This window comes from Macaca fascicularis, chromosome 10 (genome assembly GCF_037993035.2).
Source record: "Macaca fascicularis isolate 582-1 chromosome 10, T2T-MFA8v1.1".
Taxonomy (NCBI): Eukaryota; Metazoa; Chordata; class Mammalia; order Primates; family Cercopithecidae; genus Macaca; species Macaca fascicularis.
This window is the reverse complement of record NC_088384.1, coordinates 38291720-38300000: the sequence shown is the minus strand read 5'-3', so window position 1 is coordinate 38300000 and position 8281 is coordinate 38291720.

Sequence of the window (8281 nt, the reverse complement as noted above, 5' to 3'; positions counted from 1 at the left end):
GGTGAGCCGCTCGGGGAAGAGAGGATCGGCAGGCGGCGGACAGGGAAAAGGAGCACAAGGCAGGCAAGGAGCCAGGGGGCCACGGAGACAAGGGCACGGGGAACCCGCAGGGGGCTAACTCGGGCAAGCAACCCTCAGGCACGGCCGGGCCACCAGGAAAACACGGCCACGGGATCCCACCGCCACAGACACGAGGGCGGTCCCGCGGCGCCCCGCCTGGGACGCCGAACGGCCCTTGGGCAGCCCACCGAGCAACCCCCTCACGAGCCCCGGGTCCCACCACCGGCGGCCCCGAAGCAACCTCAGCCACAAGCCCAACACCAGGGGCCACATGTCGCCCGTTTCTCGTCCGTCCCGGACCCGGTCCCGCTCCGGGAGACCGGCGCGCCGCCCCGTGGGGACGGCTCGCTCCCCAAGGACCAGGCGGCCCCACACCCCGCGCCACGCGAACGCGGTCATCGGCAGCGGTCGCGGCTCGGCACGGGAGCGGGCGGAGAGCCGGCTCACAGCGGGGAGCGGCGTCGCGCGCCAGACGGAGTGCCACGCGCACCCGCCGCTCGCAGCAGCCTTCCCATCCGCTAGGACGTCGGGCCCGGCCCAGCGGGATCCTCCCCCAACTCGGAAGGGGGAGGCGCGGGCCACAGTAGACGACGAGCCGCGCGCTCGGCCCCCACCGCGGGGTCCGGCGGAACCCTCACTGTCCCCCCACCTCATCCCGTCGAGGCGGGGACAGCGGAGGAGGAGGGTTCTCTGCAGGCGAGTCGCTACGGCAGCGCTACCACAACACAGAGAGAGGCGGCGGGCCGGGGGATCCGGTACCCCAAGGCACACCTCTCGGATCGCTAGAGAAGGCTTTCTCACCGAGGGTGGGTCACGCTCCCCACCCGCCAGTCGCCCCTCGTCGGGCCCGCAGAGGCACTCAGGGACGCCTGGGGAAGGGAGGGGGCCTGCGGCGCGAGAAGAAACCTGCGGCAACCTTGAGCGTTTGCGGTCAGGGCAGGGGCCCGGCCGGCGCGCGTGCGCACAGCCCCCAAGGCCCCCCGCCGTCCACCCACCTCCTTTCTGTGAGGCAAGGCGCCTCCAGTTAACCCACACACGACCGATCGGAGGCAGAACGGCAGCCCCTCGGCGGCCGGCCGGCGCACGCGTGGCCGGCCCGAGCCCACCGCAACCGCTCACACGGCCCGCGCTCACCCGCCAGAGGGGAGCACGGGACGTGCGCTCGCCAGACCAGGCGGCGCCCTTCCCCGCGTGGGAGGGGCGCGTCTCACTCAACCGCCTCGACCCGCACAGCCAACGCGCTCCCTCAGGACCCACGCGCGGACACCACGGCGGCGACCGGAGGAGGGGGCGCTGGGGGCGGGAGCGACACACCACCGCTCGGCCTCGGGCACCTGAGAGACAGCCCGGGGCGCTCCAGGAGCACCGCAAAGGCCCAGGCGGAGCCAGCGCTCGTGCAATACCCGAGAGGGCAGCACGGCGGGCCAGCGGGACAGCACCCCCACCGCCGCGGAGGGGGGCGGCCCACGAGGCGACGACCACAAGAGGCGAAAGCGAGGGGTGCCTGCTGCGTCAGAGGACCCCCGCCGACCCACGCCGGACGCCACGAGGCAGGCGGCGGGGTCGGGACAGCGAGGTCGGGCCGGGTTCCGCACCCCAGTGCCTCCCAACGCACCGCCCACAGGCGGGGATGGGAGACGGGGGAAACCCCGCGGGCGGGACGAGAAGAACGGGTCTCATTCACCACGAATGCCCGCCCCTCGCCCGTCGCGGCTCGGTCCCGGCCCGGGAGAGCGTGACATCACCACATCGATCAGGGAAAGCATCCCCGGAGCAGGGTCGGCCGGCCAGCCACAGCCTCCCCAGAGGCCAGCGAGCAGATCAGCCTGGCCATCCCCAGCCCCAGGACAGGGGCGGCAGACAACCCGGCAGAGACGAGGAATGCCTGACACGCACGGCACGGAGCCAGCGGGAGTGGGGTTGTCACGGCCGCCCCAGGTGCCCGCAGCGGGGAGCGCACGGTGGCACGGTAAGCCCGCGCCACCTTCCCCGCCGCCCCCAGGTGGGTCAGAGACCCGGACCCAAGGCGGCACCGGGAGCTGGGACGCTCGGATGCATGAGAGACCGGGCACACGGGCCCCAGCAGGCGGCTCAAGCACGAGCAGGGCCGGCTAGCCGGGTCACCGGGAGGCCGAAGACCCGCGACGCATCCAAGAGACCCAACCTCTCCAGCGACAGGTCGCCAGAGGACAGCGTGTCAGCAATAACCCGGTGGCCCAAAATGCCGGCTCGGAGTGAAACATATACCTCCCCAGGAGACAGGAGGTCGAGTCACCGACCACGCCGCCGGCCCAGGGAACCCGCGACACGGGCATCTGTCCCCAAAATCGCCACCATCGCAGCCAGACACGGAGCACCCAGGGCCCTCTGGTCGACCCCAGGACACACGCCGGAGCAGCGCCGGGCCAGGGACGTCCTCCCGGCCACCCGTGCCACGCAGGGGCCGGCCCGAGTCTCCAGAGCGAGACTCGGAAGCGTTTTCGGCCGTCCCCTCGTACGACCGGGACACACGAGGGACCGAAGGCCGGCCAGGTGTGACCTCTCGGGCCGCACGCGCGCTCAGGGAGCGCTCTCCGACTCCCCACGGGGACTTGCAAACAACAGGTCACGGCAGAGGGACCGCTCCCCGGCACCCGGGGGACGAGGCAGGACGGTCCCCGGCTCCCCACGGGGACTTGGAGAAAAAATTCGGCCGCTGCCTCAGACGGCCAGGATGCGCGCGGGCCCGCGACCGGGCCGGGAAGGGTGTCCCCAGCCTCCCGCCCCAAGCCCGGTGGGTCCCCGCGGGTCGCGGGTCAGGCCTCGGGAGCCGCGGCGTGCTGGTCGACCAACCCCGGCAGCCCCACACCCGGCTCTGGCCCGAAAGCGCAGCGACAACCTCTCCCCACATAAGCCTGCACGCCTGAGCTCTGACTCACAAGTGACGCGCCAGAGCTCTGGCGCGACCGGGACAGCCCGGCTGACGACCGCGGTCTTTCCGGAGCTCTGCCTAGCTCACAGCGGGGACGGTCCCCTCCCTCGGCAGCTGCCACCGCAGCTCCGGAAGCCAAGGGAACGATATAAAAGCGGCCGCCAGATGGAGTCCGACAACCGTCGCGAACGTCACCAAGACAGATCCGGATGGCAGGCCGGCCCGCGGACCGCAAAACCGAAACCGTGAGTCGAGAGACGCTATCCCGAGGCCGAAAACGCAGCCCCTGTACCCCAACCCCACAGAAACGGTCCCCAAACCCTGTCTCTGCATGGACCGCGACACAGTCAGAAGACAACCCACGGCGTGTGGATGTTCGGAGAGGCATCTCGGTGGGAGAAACAACAAGCAAGGACTCGGTCGCGGGTCGTTGAGGACACAGGGAGACACAGAATGCGTAGGCTCTTCCTGAATCCAGACAGAGAAGGAGGGAGGGAGGGAGGGAGGGAGGGAGGGAGGGCGGGCGGGCGGGCGGGCAGGCAGGCAGGAAAACATAAAGAAGGAAACAGAGAAAGAAAGAAAGGAAGGAAAACCTAAAGGAGAGAAAGGAAGAAAAGAGAAGAGAAGAGAAGACAAATATCAATATAAGTACTTACATTTGTATATAGGTATAACATATAAAACTACATTAAAATAGAAAAAAATTTATATGCATACACATGAATAAACAGATAAAAATGAATAAATAAAAAATAAGGTAACATAACATAAGCAAATAGGCCAGGCGCGGTGGCTGACGCCTGTGATCCCAGCACTTTCAGAGGCTGGGGGAGAGAGAGAGAAAAAAAAATGAAAGAAAGAAAGAAAGAAAGAAAGAAAGAAAGAAAGAGAGAGAGAGAAAGAGAGAGAGAAAGAAAGAAAGACAGAAAGAAAGAAGAAAGAGAGAGAGAGAGGGAGAAAGACAGCGAGAAAGAAAGGCGAGAGAAGAAAGAAAAAAAAAAGAAAGAGGAAAGACAGGAAGAAAGACAAAGCAAGAAAGCAAGATAACAAGACAGCAAGAAAGCACGACAGAAAGAGAGAAAGAGACAGAAAGAAAAAGCAAGAAAGCAGCAGAGAGAGAGAGAGAGAGAGAGCGCGCGAGCGCGAGCGAGCGAGCGAGCAATCGAGAGAGAGAGAGAGAGAGAGAGAGAGAGAGAGAGAGAGGAGGAGGAGGCGGCGAGGCGAGGCGAGGCGAGGCGAGGCGAGGCGAGGCGAGGCGAATCTACCTGCTTTCACTACATGTGGGGAGAATCAGGAAAGCCCCCACTAACAACAAGGCCTGAAGTGGAGCTGCCATCTCTGAAATCCGAGCAGAAGAGTCCACACGGGTTAAAGACACGAAGAAAGTCAGGGAAACAACTGCTCAAAGAGAAGAACAATCTGGCCCAGCCAGGGTCTGTCTCCTGAAGTTGTGTGGGCAACGAGGGAGTGGGACGGAGGGAGGGAGTGGGACGGAGGGAGGGAGGGAGGGAGGGCCTCCGAGGCTCGTGTCAAACAATAAATGATAATAAAATAAAAGGAAGTTAAAAAAAAAAATTGCGCATCATTCGTAGCATCACTGACGCCTCGAAAGGCGAGAGGCATGTGTTTATGTCACTGTGGGACTGTTTTCTTTTTTCTTTTTTTTTCTTCTTCCCTCTTTTCCCGGAAACTCACTTTTTAATTATTTCATTTTCCTTTTCTTTTTTTTTTTTAATTTTTAATTTTACTTTCATTTTTACTTTTATTTTTAATTGTTTGAGAGGTTGTCTCCCTCTCTCGCCCAGGCTGGTGTACAGTGGCGCGATCTCGGCTCACTGCAACCTCCGCCTCCCAGGTTCAAGTGATTCTCCTGCCTCAGCTCGGCCTCCCGAGTAGCTGAGATTACAGACGCGCACGACCATGCCCGGCTAATTTTTGGTATTTTGACTAGAGACGGACGGGGTTTCACCATACTGGCCCTGCTGGTCTGACCACCTCGTGATCCAGCGATCCACCACCCTCGGCGTCCCAAAGTGCTGGGATGACAGGCTTGAGCCACCGCGCCGGGCCTAGTTATTCCTTTTATTTTATTTCAAATTTTTAATTGTACGTATGCATGTATGCATGTATGTATGTATGTATGCATGCATGCATGCATGTATCTATCCTTTTTTTTTTTTTTTTTTGAGACGGACAGAGAGAGACAGTGAGAAACAGAGAGAGAGAGAGAGAGAGAGAGAGAGAGAGAGAGACAGACAGACAGAGAGAGAGAGAGAGAAACAGACGGGGGGGAAGAGAGAGAGAGAGAGAGAGAGAGAGAGAGAGAGAGAGACCAACAGACAGAAGGACAGGCAGAGAAAGAGAGTAAGACAGAAGACAGACACAGGGACACAGGGAGAGAGACAAGCGGGGGGGGGGGAGAGAGAGAGAGAGAGAGAGAGAGAGCTCCCAGACATCACGAAGCCGTTTCAATGACATATTCTCTCTGGTCTTTGTCTGGGGATATTCAGTTTTTCACCGTAGGCCTCAAGGGCTCCCAGATGTCCCTTTGGAATCTCTACAAAGAGAGTGTCTCCAACCTGCCTAATCAAAAGAAAGGTGTAACTCTTTAGGATGAGTCCACACATCGCAAAGCAGTTTCTCAAATACATTCTTTCTATTTTTCATCTGGGAATATTCGGTGATTCACCATAGGCCTAAAGGGACTCCCAAAAATCCATTCAGAGAGACTGCCCAAAAAAAGTGTTTCTAACCTGATGAATCCAAAGAATGGTGTATCGCTAAGAGATCAATCTACGCATCACAAATCAATGTGACAGATAGCCTCTCTCTGGTTTTAATCTGTGGATAGTCTGTTTTCCAACGTAGGCCTCAATGGGTTTCCAAATGTCCCCTCACAGATTCTACGGAAAGCGTGTTTCCAACCTCCTGGTTCAAAAGAATTATCCGTTCGAGGTGAATCCACACGTCAAAAAGCAGTTTCACCAGCAGCAGTTTTTCTCCTTTTCCTCTGGGGATGTTCACTTTCACCAGGAGCCACAAAGGGCTCCCAAATGTCCCTTCGAAGATTCTGCAAAGAACTGCTTCCAATCGGCCGCGTGCAGCGGCTCACGCCTGTCATCCCAGCATTTTGGGAGGCAGAGGCGGGTGGATCACCTGAGGTCAGGAGTTCGAGACCAGCCTGGCCAAAACGGTGAAACCCCATCTCTACCAAGAACACAAAAAATTTGCCGGGCTTGGTAGCGGGTGCCTGTAATCCCAACTACTTGGGAGGCTGAGGCAGGAGAATCCCTTCAACTGGAAGGCAGAGGTTGCAGTGAGCCGAGATGGTGTCACTGCACTCCAGCCTGGGGGACAGAGTGAGAGTCTGTCTTAAAAAAAATAAAAATATTAAGAAAAAAATACTACTACAACAACAACAACAACAACAACAACAACAACAACAACAACAGCAACAACAACAAAATGCTTCCAATCTGCTGAATCAACAGAAAGGTTTAACTCAGTAAGAGGAATCTACACATCGCTAAAAAGCAGTTTTACAGATAGCTTCTTGTTAGTTTTTATCTACAGTTTCCTGGTTTTCACCCTAGGCCTCGAATAGCTCCCAAATGTCCTTTTGCAGATTCTACAAAAGGGCCGCTTCCAACCTGGTATATCAAAAGAAAGGTTTCACTCTGTGAGATGAATCCACACACGACAAAGCAGTTTCAGAGACAGCTTCTTTCTAGTTTTTATTTGGGGATATTCGGTTTTTCACACTAGGCCTCAGTGGGCTCCCAAAGGTATACTCGCGGATTCTACAGAAAGAGTGCTTCAAACCTCCTCAATCAAAAATTAGTTGTAATTCGGTGCCATGAATCCACACATCACAAAGCAGTATCATAGAGAGCTTCTTTCTATTTCTCTGGTGGGGATACTCGGTTTTTCACAACAGGCCCCAATGGGCTCCCAAATGTCCATTCTGCTTCCAAACTGCTGAATCCAAAGGCAGTTTTAACTCGGTATGATGAATCCACACGTCACAAAGCTGTTTCATGAAGACCTTCTCTCTCGTTTTTATCTGAAAACATAAGATTTTTTCACCATACGACACAAGGGTCTCCGAAATGTACACAGAGAGATTCAACCAAAAAACCCTTCCAACCTGCTGAGTAAAAAGAAAGGTTTAACTCTGCGAGACGAATACACACACGACAAAAGCAGTTTCACAGAGAAAGGTGTTTTTTTTGTTTGTTTGTTTGCTTGCTTGCTTGCTTGCTTGCTTGCTTGCTTGCTTTTTGGTTTGTTTTCTTGGTTTTTTTTTTTTTTTTTTTGGAGACGCACTTCCGCTCTTGTTGCTCAGACTGGAGCGCAATGGCGCCATCTCGCCTCACTGCGACCTCCGCCTCCCAGGTTCAAGCAATTCTCCTGCCTCCGTTTCCCTTCCCGAGTAGCTGGGATTACAGGCATGTGCCACCACGCCCGGCTAATTTTGTATTTTCAGTAGAGACGGGGTTTCTCCATGTGGGTCAGTCTTGTCTCGAACTGCCGACCTCAGGTGATCTGCCAGCCTCGGCCTCCCAAAGTGCTGGGATGACAGGCGTGAGCCACCGCGCCCGTACAATTGTATTGTATCGTATTGTATTGTATTTACATTGATTGATTGATTGATTCATTGATTGATGCTGCCTGATCAAAGGTCACTCAGGCCCAGTCGTCAAAGTGGCGATTTCCTAGGCAACAAGGAAGGGGGGAGCTTGGAGGTGGGGGCGGGGGCGGTGGAGAAGACACAGTTGCCCCAGGCTGTGCGCAGGCGGCCTGAGCTTCCTTCCTCTGTTGAGGCCTCCATTTTCAGAGTAACAGTGGCCGCTAGGTGATGCCCGACGTCTGCCAATGAGACTGTCAGCCCGGAATGAATTGGGATCGCCTGGAGGGTGAGGCGGGAGGGGGAAGGATGGAGGCCCCCACAGCACAGTGGGTCACCGCGCCCTTCCAGGCGATCCCCACAACTAATCGACCAGGGCCCCTGGGGGCACACAGCCTAAGACCCCAGCCATCGGATCATCTGGAACTTCTGTCCGAAGACGAGAGACGAGAGACCGACTGGAAATTCTCTCGGTCAAGGTCCAAACCTAAAAGAATCACTGACACAGACACCAGGACTAACTAAGACAATTTGTAAAAGTTTCCGTGTTTTGGGTGAATCCGCGTATTTCTGGATCACAAAATTACTGATTTTGAACATTGCGGTTTTTCTACTCCTTACGTGTACGGTCCTGTGATAGACAGACCAGGGGACTCCTCAGCTCAGAGTCCATGAGGCCAGAA